We start from the raw sequence: 14697 nt of genomic DNA on the forward strand, positions 1-14697 counted from the left end.
GTTCAAAAAGGACAAGCAAAAAAGATCAAAGAAAGGATCAATACTAACTATAAAACACATATCTTATTAAATGTCTTGATTGGTGGTTACTGACATGCAATTGATTAAAGGATAAAATTAACTTAGAAGAAATTGTTCAGTGTCAACTCTGTTTCATGAAAAATGTGTCATATTTTCAAATAATTTCAGGGAAGTCTTCAGATGTTTCAGAAAAATGTATAGCAAGCAAGTACATCCTGTAAATCTTTGCAGTTCCTGGGGTCTGCTGTTGCTCACAAGCTAATTAATTGCTTGAAATACAAACGCAAATAGATACTACTCTGGTACATCAAACACAATTCTCCAGGAAGTTTTCATAACTTTCCAGAGCTAGTATTTCTACCAATCAGTGGTTAAGTGTGAAATACTTCACTAGCTATAGGTTCTTCCCAAACAAAGGTATGTTTCATGTCTGTTTATAAACATGAAGTCTTTACTTTGGGAGTAACTGACAAGATTTGACTTGTGACACAGAACAGGATTTTTATGATCTGACCTTTCCTTTCCTACTTGGCTCATACAGAAAACCCTGGAGTCCCTTTTGCAAATACATAAGTGTACAACAAAGATAATCTATCTCAAATACTAATAGGATGGAGCAATAAAGAGCTTTCCTTTCTTATTTTTAATAAGGGTAATTAAATTCCATCCATCCCCCTTATGCATAGAATCTCTCTGAATGAATGCTCTTCATGAAATTTTCATGAGAAACATCACAATGTAACAGATTCAAATAGCCAGAACTGGTATATTTTTGACAGTTGTGGCTTGTTTCCAATCTGGCTTTCAGGTATTTGGCAATAAAACCCAATATTCAACATAAAATGGACTGGGGAAATAATGAAATTTCTAATTGGAGTGCTTATCACAGTAGATTTAGTTTTTAAGATGTTAATTGCTTTTTTCCTCTCTGAGTTTATCAGTGATTTTTAAAAATCTGTCTTTACATTTTGATTACACCAAGTTTGACAGATCATCAAACACACTGTGCAAGAGAACTGAGCATCAAATCAGTGAACAACTGCCTCTCAGCCACAGTAAGAGAAAAGTAACTATTAGAAAATTTTGATATATTGTTAGCTCTACAATTTTACATGAGGTGAAAAGAAAAATATTTTTTACTGCTCATTAATATGCTCATTAGGCTCTAAACCATAGTATATACCACTGTTCCCTATTAATATTCAGTTCTAGTGAATTAGCTTCCAATTCATCAACAATTTAAATCAGACTGACCTTCTCAAAGCCATTTGGTACTGTCATTTTGAGAGGCCATTAAAGGGCAGATTTCTCTGTCCTTGTGCTTAGTGAGTCATACATGTAATACATATTTTGTTTAGGATGACAGATACAAGAGATTTAGAAATAGAGCACATTCTCTGGATTTGTTAGGTGTCTTAACAGCGCTGCATTCCATTACTGGCATTAAGAGAATGCCTTCAGTACTGTGCTAGTATCATTTCCAATTGCTGGAAGAGCTCTACAGAAGTTATTTTTCACCCTGTGTATGATCTGAACAGCATAGAGAGGCAATTAGAAAGACTGGTTACCACATGAACCCTTAAGAGAGAATGATATGAAACGGCCTTGCCTTGTTTCCCATCATAGTTGTTCTTAGTATTTCTAAACTGCCTGTCTGTGTATTCAGTCTGTTTGACATTGCTCATCTGTAAACAATGTTCTTGAGATTCCTGCCTCTGCTGCCAGTTTTGTCAAAGTGGTAATTGCTTCCCTTCCAAGCAGCACATATGGAAAAAGCATATTAACCTCTACATTCAGATTTCAGTATAAGTATACCTACAGACATTGTCCAACACATAATTTCACATGTTGCTGCACCTGTCTTAGAGGTGAGCCTGCCCTCACAAATGCAACAGCATTTAGAGTAGAGACTCAAACTCAGCTTTTATGGGTAAACAGTAGTTTTGATGGAGTGGTATCTTGAAAATACCAACAAGTTAAATTATGCTCTACCACAAAGAAACCATACTTACCTTTAAGAGTATCTACAGAAAAAACCTCTGAACATAGCTGTGCCACAACTATATATCATAAACTCTGTTCTGCTCGTCCTTTAACTGTGTTTTCTCTCATCTTAAAGGAAAAAGTGTGCTGTTGCAATCTCTCTTTTTTAAATGACAAAATTCTTTCATAAGATTTCAGGAACCTCCCAAGCTATGTCTGAAGGTATACTGTCAAGCCTACATATACACAAAAGCTGGATCCAAAGAAAGAACAGGATTTCATCCAAATCCAGTACAATGGATTTGACTCTTCATGATAAACCTACCCAGGTGTACAACACGGCTAACGGAAGAGAAAAACAGTGATCTTCATCCAACTTTTGTGCCACACCATCTTAACATTTTGACTGCTTTTCCCATAAAAAGCTACTTTCGGATCATGTCTAGGCCCTGCTGGCAGCAAGAAGAGTGGCAGCCTTTAGAAACAGATTGGGTCTTAAAGTCTTAAATTCTTCATAGCTACCTTGCTGAATCACTTTGGCAATCAGCATTGTGTTTTAACAAGACAGACAGAATAGTGTGAGTAATTTTCTCAGTTACAGTACATTATGATAATATTACTATGATATGGATATGAAGTGCAAATGTGAAGTACCCAAAGCAAATTGTGATGACTTTTGTTGTGAGTTATGGAGTACAAAAGGCAAGGTAATAGCACCAGGGTCCAAGACTGGACAATTGACATGAAAATTGGGTAATATTTCTGTTAAGTATTTCCTTCCACATTAGCTATTTGCACCATCAAAACACCCATGTTCCAGAACATCCATATTAACCTGTAGTTATATCTGTGTAATTTGCCTAACTAAAATACATACTCAAAGTGTTTCACTGTGCCTCTTAAAAAATGGTGTCCTATGTGAACTAATTATTCTCATTGTGGAAATGGAGGGTGGTTCTCCATTCTATTCAGAAAGAAAAAAAAATCTATTTCAAGATTCACTGATAGCTTTGCCACAGGCAAATTTTAGTCATTCTGTAGTTCACAGAATAAAAAGGCACACATGGAGTATTCCCAGAATACACTATAGATACTGAAGATAAACTGCCACAATAAAGTTTGTTATTTCAAAGAACAGTGTAAATAAAGCTTTTATTTTCACTATTCCAGATGGCAGCAGCATATAATTTGCACTGTTTTGACATCATGACCATATTATTCAAAATCATTCTTCCTGCAACTGAACTGAATGCAGGATTGAGAACAGTAAAATCAAAGAGAGTAGAGGAGGGAGTAAAATCAACATTTTGCAGCAAAGTTGGTATTCTGTACTATTACTGAAGAACAATGCATATGAATAAATTGAAAAATAAAAACAAAGCCATTTATACATGAAAGACTAATTTGGATTTAAAAGATATAAAGCATCAGAAAAGTGCCAGTTAATAGACATTATTCCTATTGAAATATTTTACAGGGTAAATTTTTGCCAAAAAAGTAATTATGAACACACAATAAATTTTTTTCCCAGGGTTCTTTGTTCAAAGCTGCTATATCCAGATAGATACTTTTACTTAGTGGTTCTGTAAGTCAGTAAAGGAAGGTAATGGTTACACTGTAAGAATAGATCTAGGTATCTGTTGGGATTTCTCTTAAATTTTGTGCAATTATACCATACAAGGAAAGGGAATTAGACATTGATAAGATGATCAGAGACTCACTAACAGTTAGTAAATATTCAACAAAAGAACAGCTGCCCATACCATCCCACTAAAAACCATGCATCTAAAAATATTCTTCATATATTGAAGAGATGTGCAAAGTACTTCTGATGCAAAAGAAAACAAATTTGTTTAGTAGGTCTGTATGCAATTACCCCGCAAATTGCAAAGTAATGTCTATATAACAGAACATAGAGCCACTTAGACTGAATTATCATTTGCATTAATGTTGAAGCAGCAATTTCACATTGCATTAAGTCAGTTAACATTCATTGTTATTAGCATTTAGCCTTAAATAAGTTCTCTGTTTTAACAAATGAGTGCATTGAGCCTTTGAAATTAGAAATCTTCATAAAGACATGAAAATGGAAAAAGAAATTTGCACCTTTTGGCAGTTCTCAAAATCTGCTAAATTAAAGACTGCGCATAGCAAGCTCTTTCCAAAGTGACCTGTCTCACTCACATGAACAGTGAAGTATTTCTCACTCCCCTTTAACAATGACATTCCGAATGACAAGAATTAACATTTGGAGAGTCATCACTCATATGAAAATACAAGCCAAGCCTCAAAATAAGGGTTTATTCTCACACTTGCACTCAGGCACTGTCATAGCTGATAGCACAGCATATCATCTGAACATCATACGGCCAAATTTGGTTACGACTGAACTTTTGGATGTCTGTTCTGCTTACTGGCAATGGAAAGGGAAATACAAAAGGCTGTGTCCTAAAAAAAAAAAAGTAGGGAATCCAAGAATCCCTGCCAGATGTCCTTTCTCTAACATAAGGAGAGGACTCAGCCAGAGTTATGGTAATGAAATAAAGGCAGAGAATGTGAAGTGGTGTTTTAAGTGCAGGGTATCATATATTTAGGAAAAGAAACACTAAACTTCTGAAGTGGAGAGGATACAGCATCCCACATATTTCCATATGCAAATGTTCACAAGAACAAAACTATGTATTTTGCACTGGTGAATAAAAGACAAGAGGATGGCAAAAGGCAGCGATATGAATTTCTGTGATTACCATTTCTAATTTGAGGCTTAGTTTCCAGACAGGGTTAGGATTTAGATTACACTAAATCAGGGTTAAATTGGGGCTTGCCAAGAATGCGGATTAGGAAAATGCATGATTGCTCTATCTAGTCAAAATTTTTAACATACTAGTATTTGTGGTTTTACATCCTCCTTACTTTCATTTGAAAAATAAAGGGGAAAGAATAACAGTAGTGCAGTGATGGCAGTCTTTGCTTTAAGCTTTAATTTTTCATATCACTCACAGTTTTATGGTGCAGTAAATAGTGAGATCAGCAGCAGGTTCATTTGTACACCAGAGCATATTCATTCTTAAGTATAAAGCAATAAATCATCACAATGAAGTTGTAACATACTAATTTGAACTGAGAAGGGGCAGAAGCATCTTGTTTTTGCTTCACCAAAGAGGACAAGAAAGAAAAAGTGAGCACTCTGGCAAAGAAGTTGTCAGACCATACAGTCCCCTTCTCCCTCCCTCCTGCCCATTTGCACTACATGTCCAAATCTGTGCCTAACCTAAAGGGGTGATAATACTGCCTAAGACAGTCAAACGAACTCAGCTTCTGATCACAGCCATTTCTGTTACTGATGTTACACAGCTTTCAATGAGTTGTTTCCTCAATGCCATAGTCTTACTGAATACTTTTTAATGCAGCCTACATACTCCGCAGCCCAAACAGACAACTATAAACTATACTAACTGCATGAATGTCACAGCTGCAAAATTTAAGGACTTGACAAAGGAACTGCAGTGGCAAAACCATCAACTTTGTTTAAGTCTTATTTTCAAAGGAGAATAATACTATTTTTTGCATTTCTAGCTCAGCATCAAACTTGTGCATTTTAGAAAAAGAAAGGGAAGGATTTTCACTTTGATAAGTGGGTAGAAAGGTGCCCCAGAAGGCCTACAGTTTGGTCCCTTAGAAGAAGGAAATAAGAAATAAGGGTGATAAAATTGTATCCCTCAAGTTTTGACAAAAGCTGCTTGGGTCAGGACGTTAAAAGCACTTTTGGTGCAGTGAATTAAACAGTAAGTTATTCAAGGTAGAGGCTATGCATTCCAACTGTTTTTTATGGTGCCTGGCACAACAATGCACCCGTACAGATGTAGCAATTTGGATGTTATTGCAGTATTTCAATAAATAGCAAACATAATCATGAATAACAAACAATAAAAGTGCTATTATTGCTGAAGAGAATGAGAAAAAAGGGATATGTTGTCAGAACAGACAATGAACTCTGGAAAAATGTAGTTGAAGAAGTTATCCCTTGAAACTCAGTATTATTGAGCATTACACTAACGTTACCGGTACAAAATATGCACAGTTTTTCTACATCCAATGCAGCATTCATCTTGATCTGAAGAGCATGCTTAAAACATTGATAACACTTACATGACTACAGATAGGTGACTGTAAAAAAATAAGACATACAGTAGCTTCCCATTTTGGTGGTTTGTTTGCTTTCTTTTTTTTCAGTCTTTCCACCACTATGAATGCATGTCTATCAATTAAGAAAATGCTGGATGAGACAAAGAAGATGCAAGACAACAAAGCAATGCCTTATATCATGTACTCGTAATATTTATGAGCAAAAGACAGAATCCAAAGTGCTGGCAAGTGTTAAAACACATGACATCTTTGAACCTGTATGAATCTTTACAAGAAGCAAGAAAGTATTTCTTTATGAGTGGATGGTGAAGTTCTTCCCTGGTGGCCTGGCTATGGAGGGAACGGGTACGCTCTAGACCTCACTCTTCATCTTCCTGAATAAGACGGAGGTACCCCTCTCACCTCTCATGCCCACCTATGGCAACATTCTCTCTCTCTCACAGATACTGAGAAGATGCCTAGGGATCTGTTAGCAGGGAAGGATAGGTGTAGGAGACTAGGAGAGACTAGATATGAATTTCTTTTTTGCTTGGGGTGAGTTTCACCATTTAAGTCGAAATAGCTTTGAGGAAGTGTCCAGACAAGGAAGTTAGAGGGTATTTTCTTCTGAGGGCAACACAGACATTCATTTTTGTCCTGAAGAAATACAGAAGAGCTTTCTCTGTACCAGAGGACACACATTGGTTAAAACCCAGCTTTCCCACCGTTCTGTGTCCAAGTTCAATAATTACTGCTGGCTGATAAATGCCCTTTAAGGTAGTATGAGTAATAAGTAATGAGTACAGAGTTACACAGCAGAACCTCATATTAACACTTAATAGTATACATGTGGGTGAAGACATATACCTAGTAACATACAAATTTTACTATTTCTAAAGCCTAAGGCAGAGGTTTTCCTCTGAGAAAGACTCACAGGTTCATGATGACACAAACATAGTTTTGCTATGGATTATTTTGCTCCCAAAAACAAATGTTAGAACTGGCTTCTAGAAATGTTAGAGACTTCGACTTCTACCTGAAATTTTGCTGCTGCCCTAAACTGAAGTAAATGGGACTAGTCTGGGATTTAACATGTTTCACATTATAATAGAAAGTGCTGTTTTCACAGATGATAGATAACATCTATACTCTGAGTTACTGCGTGGAAGAAAATACTCAACATCCCATCATGCCTTCTAGCACGGCGGAGGCCTGCTTCTGAAGCAGGCACAGAGGGCCTGGTGATGCAAGGCAGCGCTTGTGCTGGTCTGCTGAGAGCTAGCACTTGCGTTCTTCCAAAGCATTTTTCACATTAATAACCATATGGCCTTGAAAGAGCTATTGTGAACTGTTGTGAACTGAACTGAGCAAACTCAAGCAGGCTTTCTGGAAGACTGAAGGAGAGAGATGTACTTTAAACATGACGCTTTCACATTTGTCTAGCAACAGCAGCTAATATTTCTCATGGAACTGTAAATGAGGTATGGCGTGGGGATTCATTCATAAGATGTTGAACACAGAACAAAAACAGATTTACTCAGCTTTGCTATAACTCTTGCTGCAATTTACTTGACTAATTGCACCACAAATTATATTGTCAGTAATCTGAAATAGGATCTTGGCTTGGCATAGGAGCATTGATGTTAAAAAGTGTTTTTTTAAAACTTTTTTACAGGCTAAGCTCAAGGTTCACACCTGTAAGCCCATCATAATTATTTTAACTAATTATGAAATTCAGTGCTACCTCTAAAAAATATAATGAAATCAAAATCCATGATGGGCAGTGTAAAATGACATTTATTACAGTCTACAGTCTGAGTAAATATCTCCAAATTATAAATAAAAAATGCCGTCAACAATATTTGTGAGCATTTACTTACTAAATATTAAATTGACTTTATGTAGAGTATAGGTAAAGTTTTTGTTTTCACAGTTTCCTTTTAAGATAATTTTCTCACCAACTTTCGTCCAGCTGATCAAAGATGATGCTAACAACGCAAGATGTACTTTCTAGAAAAAAGTGGGGGGGAGGGTTAGTTTTTTTGGGTTTGCTTTGTTTTGTTTTGTTTTTTTACAAAAGAAATTTCTGCAAATGAAAATGATAATTTGTTAAGACAGATACAGAGATGTTTCAGTTCCAGTGGAATACTGTACTAGCATGGACAAAAGAAGTAGCTGTTCTGTGTAGCAGGAAGCCATGGGCCTAAATGAGCGCTGGGATAACATCTGAACGGCGTAGTGTGGTTGCTGGAAGGCCGAGGGAGACATGGTGTCAGGCGGGGGGCAGGGGGGTGGCAACAGTGCGCCTGAGAAGGAATAGAAAGAATGTTTCACCTTATGACAGCTATTTGCAAATTCATCACTAACTGTTCTGTGAAAAACAGTTAATGAAGTCAAACAGCTGTGGAGAGCCAGTTCCTCCCTTGAAACAGAGTGTGACAGACTAAGCTTAGCATAGCATTGTATATGTCAAGTACATCAAAAATCAGTGTAAGCACAAAAGACCTCCATGCCAACTCTGCAGACAGACTTAACACATGATAAGTTGCGTGAAGAAGGCACAAATGAAGAAAACAAAGTGCTTGAAAACAAAAGATGTGAATCTGTCCAGTGGTGAATTACCACTCAGTGAGAGGCCCTATGCCACAGAATCAACACAAACAATTGACTGAGAGCACCAGGGTTGTGTCTGATTTCAACAATGGAAACGTTTCTCCTTGGATTTATTAGTAATAACAGCTGTCATCCATTTTATAACTAGATACAAAACTCAATTCTTTTAGAGAACAGAGATTGAACTATTTTTCCTGTAGGCTGGAGAGGTAGGCATGAAGATTATTATATGCACTCTTTAGAAGCAATTGGGAGCAGGTCAGATGTTACAGTAATTGAGAAATAATTTCTGCTGCTAAATGAATACATAGCAATAAATCTTTGACTACGCAACAGTATTTCAATATTTTTTTGTACCTGAAGAATGCTTAAAAATCAATCTGTGCATGCTAAACATCTTTCTGCTTTTATTTTATTAAGGCATACTACTTTGAATAAGTGCTACAACATAATCTGTTCTGAGTATTAACTGAAAGGGTAAGACTGGGATTATAAAAAGAAGGGATGGTTGGTTTTGACTTTTCAGTAACTTCCAGCTCCTTTGGCACATGAGGAAAACATCTTGCTAATATATAGCTAGCTTTTTTTGGTGTGTGTTCTTGCTCTAAATGCTGCGCTTCTGGAAAAGGTTTGTCTAAACTGTTTATCCTGATGTATCAAAACCTTTCTGAAGAAGATGATTTTCAACCTTGAATATGACATATCTAAGCCTTCATATTATTTCAGGACCTGATGCAGGTATATGTGTCCATAAACACTGTTATCTCCAAAGTCCCACCTTAACACCTTATTTTCCTTTAAAAACCGACCAACAAGCCACCCTGAAAGAGCACCACCACAAGCCTCGAGAAAACCATTCTCTTGAATTTTGGCCTTAAAAATCTCCATGCTTCTACAAAGTAAGAGAAAAATCTTTCTCTGTTTATCAGGTTTTGTAAATGATTAGGCCAACATTTTCCAAGGTAAATATTCAACTTCACTTTATTACATGTCTTTTTGGTATTTAGTAGCTGGGTTTGCACAAAAGTCAGTATCATGGAGATCACAGCTGTAGAAACACTTCCACAAAGTTCTTGCCTGAACACACTGGAAATCTCCCTCTGCACCAAAATGTCTGAAAGCTCTTAGAAACTATCAGCAAGTACCTGGCAAATTTCCACATCTCTGTTGCTATGCCTGTGATCATCTTTACCAGTTCATGTAGCAAATAGGATGACATGAACTCCTGATGCTAACTTCAGTCTTCAAAAGAAAATCAAAATAATGGCTTTGCCAGATGATCTCCTGCTGGTCTTGAACAACTGCCAGCTAGCATACTTAAGTGTTTCTATCAGTTTTAAATGAGCTCACAGAAACCATCATTCTCACAACAAAATAAAATAAAATAATAATAATTTAAAAAGTATTCTTAATTTATTTTGTGCATAAATTTAGGCACAAAGTCTTTTGTTCCAGAAAAGTAGATGAAAATTCCTTAAAAAGTATCTTAGATTAGTCTCCATGAAAAGGAAAAATGAATCCAACTATCAGCTGTAAATTACTGTTTCCTGTTTCAAACTTAATGCAGGGCATCAGAAACTATAAAGGGTTTAAAAGTCAGGACACATCAGCTGCAAATTGCGGGACTAATTTTCTAATGATTCTGAGTCACAAAAAAGTGTATATCCATTATCTAGCAGCAAAATATGTAGTAATGCTAAATAAACTTATGCACAACATATGCAAGGCCAACAAGTAACTTTGTGTAAATTATGTGATTTCTTCTGAGTACGCAGGATTAGCTAGAGAAGCTTTCAGAGATCTCCTTCTGTCCTATCTTTTTAACTCCTGGCTAAAAATTCTTTTCAACGAAGGTAACAAAAATAATTTTAATAGCTATTATTTATGTAACATGATTTTGAACATTTCACAAAGCAAACTTATCCATTGTAGTGAAAAATGGGTAGAGTTACATCTCTATAGCTCCATATAATTAGAGTGGATTTTTCAAATTTCATAATGAATTCCTTTTTTTTACAGTATTTAGTTTTATCACATGAAAGACACTGAGAGCATTCACAGTATTTCTCAGTCTAAAAAGCACCTGCTCCAAACCAGTTTTAATGATAAAACCACTACACATTAAAAGAAAAAAATCAAAATCAGTTTTGCATCATTCTGTAACATTGCATAACTGTAAAAATTAGGAAAAAAACAGTATTGCTCTATATTTCTTAAACCTAGGCAGTCTGTTCCAAATAATCACATGCAGAAAATCATTTATTGATTGGCTGCCAATGGCTTTAAAACTTTTTCATTACATAATTTATCTAACTTAAAGCAAATGAGTAGTCTCATTGAGAAAACTGACTGTAATGGAACTATTTATATACTTAAGTATGCTGCTGAACCAACTGTCACATTTTCTAAATTCATTGCCATTTTATTTCATAGGCTATTTCTTATTATGCTTTTTTCCTACTCCAAAAGCAAACCAGATCATTTACAAATTTTCCCCCACACATGACAAATATTACATTCTCTTTCTCTATAAATGAAATCAACTTGTATGCATATCACTTATCTGTCTGAAGATTCATAAAGCGCTGTTTAGATTTTATGGTGAGTGCCATAAAAATTTAGGCATGCATCAACAAGAACACTTCATTTCACCATGGTATTTGGGCTAGTTCTTATGCTAAGCAGATACAGCATCGCAGAGAAAGAAATTATTTTCTAATATCGTGGGAAGAACAAGGAAGCCATTTAATGTATGTTCATATTACTAACCATCATGCTTCATAGGGCCTGAACAGGTAGCCATTTCATGCAAGCAACACTGAAGGTTAGTTACTAGAAAATCAAGGTAAAAGACCAAAAGGTAATTTTCAAGTTGATGTTTTGGCAGTGCAGGTGGACTAACATGCACATGTACAAACCCTGATTAAAAGTGCCACTGGATTTTATCACCATTCATAGTTAATAACTCTCTTTCTTTTAGCTCACGATAGTATGCTAAGACAAACAGCACTGAGCTTTTAGCACTATACCAAAGTATCTGCTGAGTATTAGCTAAATGGTAAGATTAGCACTACCACTTGCTTTAGCAGCTACATGTTAGTTGGACTACCTTTGTTATTTAGAGGTTATAAGATTGAAAGTTCACAGCTGGAGGTTGTAGGGAAGTAGGCAAACAACTACAGTCTCCGTCAGTATAAGATGTTAGTTTAATAATTATTACAATAAAACACACATGGTTTCTATTCTTCTCTTGACGTGCACATAATACTAATTAACTTTAATAGGAGTTACAGAAGTGTATCAAAAGAATAGATGCTATAAAACCTAGAATTCATTTTTAACACATGAAAACAGTATTGCACCTGTTTGTACAAAAACCTCACACAAAATGCTCTATAAATTGAATAGCACCTGTATTAATACTGTTAACAGTGTTAAAACTGAGACATTCATTTTATATTGATTTTATTTTACTATGCCCTTAGTGTTTTAAGTGATTTCTGTTGTATATAAATTTATTTTCTTATAGTAAGGTTCTGTTTTACCTTTCCATATTTTTCTCTACAGTAGTGTAACGAGTTATCTTCTGTTAAGGCTATGGACATGAATGCTTAGAAGATACTTATTGAGTTTTATGCTTTGGTCTTGGTGTTTTTACTTTGGAGATGAGTAGCTTTTAGAACCTTTTTTCCTTTTTTTTTTTTTTTTTCCTTCCCAATTTTCTTTCAGCAGAGAAGTCTTTCAGTCAGTGTTTAGTCTTCTCTTCAAAACTGCCTCCCCAGAGAGTTGTAACTACTTGTCAATCTCCCAAAAGCAAAGATGAGAATTTAAAGCACTCCCTTTGTTTCAGCTGCAAAGTTAACTCCTTGTTCCCCTCCCATTGGTATACAAAAATTTCACTTGAACTTGCTGGTGCTCTCAACTTTGGTTATTTGCCTAGAGCCTCGGTGACTCTAATGCTTTTCAGTTGCAGAGGGTGTCTGCTGAGGGCTACTGAGCCAATGCAGTACACCTCCTATTCAAGTGTATAGTGCTGGCATATATTTTCTGCCAGTGTGTTGTGGTGAGGGGTTTGCTGTTAGCGTGTGCACCGTCTGTGGTTAGCACCAGAGGAGAGTAAGACTTAGGAAGATTTTACTGAGGGCTATGAAGTTCTGGTGAGGATGGATCGCTTCATCTCCAAGATGACAGCTCTCCCCATTTTGGTATTGCTTTAATGTGTCAGACGAACTGATTACTTGCAGCACTGAATACTAGAAGGCCACCGAATTAGATTTAGTGGCACCACCACTGTTTTTGAGCGTGACAATTTACTTTTCCATTTCTTAGCCTACCGTTTATGATGAAGCTCCCACCTCTGAAGCTGTTTAAGAGATGTTTGGGTGTGTACTGCCTTGTAAGAAGTAGGTACAGAAAACGATGATGACTCAGATGCTTTCTACCTTTTCTAAGATGTTCTTCATGTGCAAAGGGACAGCTAAGTTCACTCACAATTTGGTGGGAAACAGATAATGGTGTGTGCCAGCCTACTACAATATAAAGGGTAAAAGACTGTGGGTAAAACTCCCAGAAGAATTATAAGCATGCAGTTCTGAAAGAAGAACTGATAAAGATAGATACAACATGTGCAATATGGCTATGCCTGTGAGATACTTGTGCACAAACTCAAACCAGCCTAATGATCACATCTGCATGCAAACTCCAAAATTCAAATGTGATGAAGACATATGAGGTACTTAAAAACTGAAAAAACAAGCCTCAGTTTGTTTCTGAGCAGTGAATGTAATAACAGCATAATCACTCCACAGATATTAAGTCATTTCATGTTTTCCGAGTTGAGTAATACCATATTTTATTGTGTTTTTTTTTTCACTTTTTTACAAAAAATTCTAGCTAGTAATAGAACATTAAGAGCAAGAGATAGTTTCTATTTCTTTTTGTATACAAATGTAACTACTAAATGCCAAGAAGTCACACTTCATTTCAGTGATTCTTAATGCTTAATGAACAACTTTGTAAAGATGATCAGATAGAGTCACAGAAATGAAAAATTTCCTTAAATCTTATTCTACCATTTCCAGAATTATTTCTTAATTTACTTCATGTTCACTCTAAATTAGCATCATATCTTGGGGGAAATGCAAAATATGGCCGAAAATATAGAAAATAAGTGTTTGGATATAGCCAGACACAGATTGCTGCTTGTGAACTTGAAGCTCACAAATGACAAGAATAAAGAAATAGATACATAATCCTATAAAGTCCTATAGAGGACTAGCCTTAGTAACCACTTTTAATCAGAATGTTAGCCATTCATTTTGGCTAATGGCTAACTCATTTTACTTTTTCTATCATTTCAGAGCAAAAAGTCCTTCTAAAAACAGCAGTAGAGATTTTCAAAAAACATAGAAAATAAAAAGCTTATCCTAGAAACACCTAAACATTTCAGGCTGACTTCAGAGAGGCAGTTTGTCACTTCTATGTTTTAATGAAGAAAACCAGAAAGACTGATGACGATTACAGCGAGCGAACCTACATATTAGAAAGAACAGGTTTCCTTACGAGGCACACAGCCAGTACACTTAAACTTAAAAACAGATCAGCTTCATATGGCCTGCTGTTGTGTTTCAAGGAGCAAGACACTGGATGACGCTGGTTTTGGGAAACAACATCCAGATTAGATAAAATACTTGAGCTTCTCAACAGCATGGAAGGGTTGAGACAAGGATGTCTGCTTCTGTATTTCCTACTCATACTAAGTAGCACTTGCAAGGAGTTCTGTAGCCTTCCACAGGACTGTTTTAAAGTACCACATCTATGAGCAAATACTATTTTAACAAGCAAATGACCAATAATGCATCAAACCCTGACATAAGTTTAAAAACAGTGGGTATAATCCTGGAAAACAAAATCAGAATTCGTAGCAAAATAGAGCTTGTGCACTATGAAATGCTC

General features: G+C 35.9%; 1 protein-coding gene across 4 annotated transcripts in view; it reads right to left on the reverse strand.

Moving 5' to 3' along the window:
* The window catches only part of PTPRD (protein tyrosine phosphatase receptor type D), a 380545-nt gene that overhangs the window by 149144 nt on the left and 216704 nt on the right, over positions 1-14697 (reverse strand). The window lies entirely within an intron of this gene.

The sequence above is a fragment of the Ciconia boyciana genome, chromosome 4 (assembly GCF_034638445.1).
Source record: "Ciconia boyciana chromosome 4, ASM3463844v1, whole genome shotgun sequence".
NCBI lineage: Eukaryota > Metazoa > Chordata > Aves > Ciconiiformes > Ciconiidae > Ciconia > Ciconia boyciana.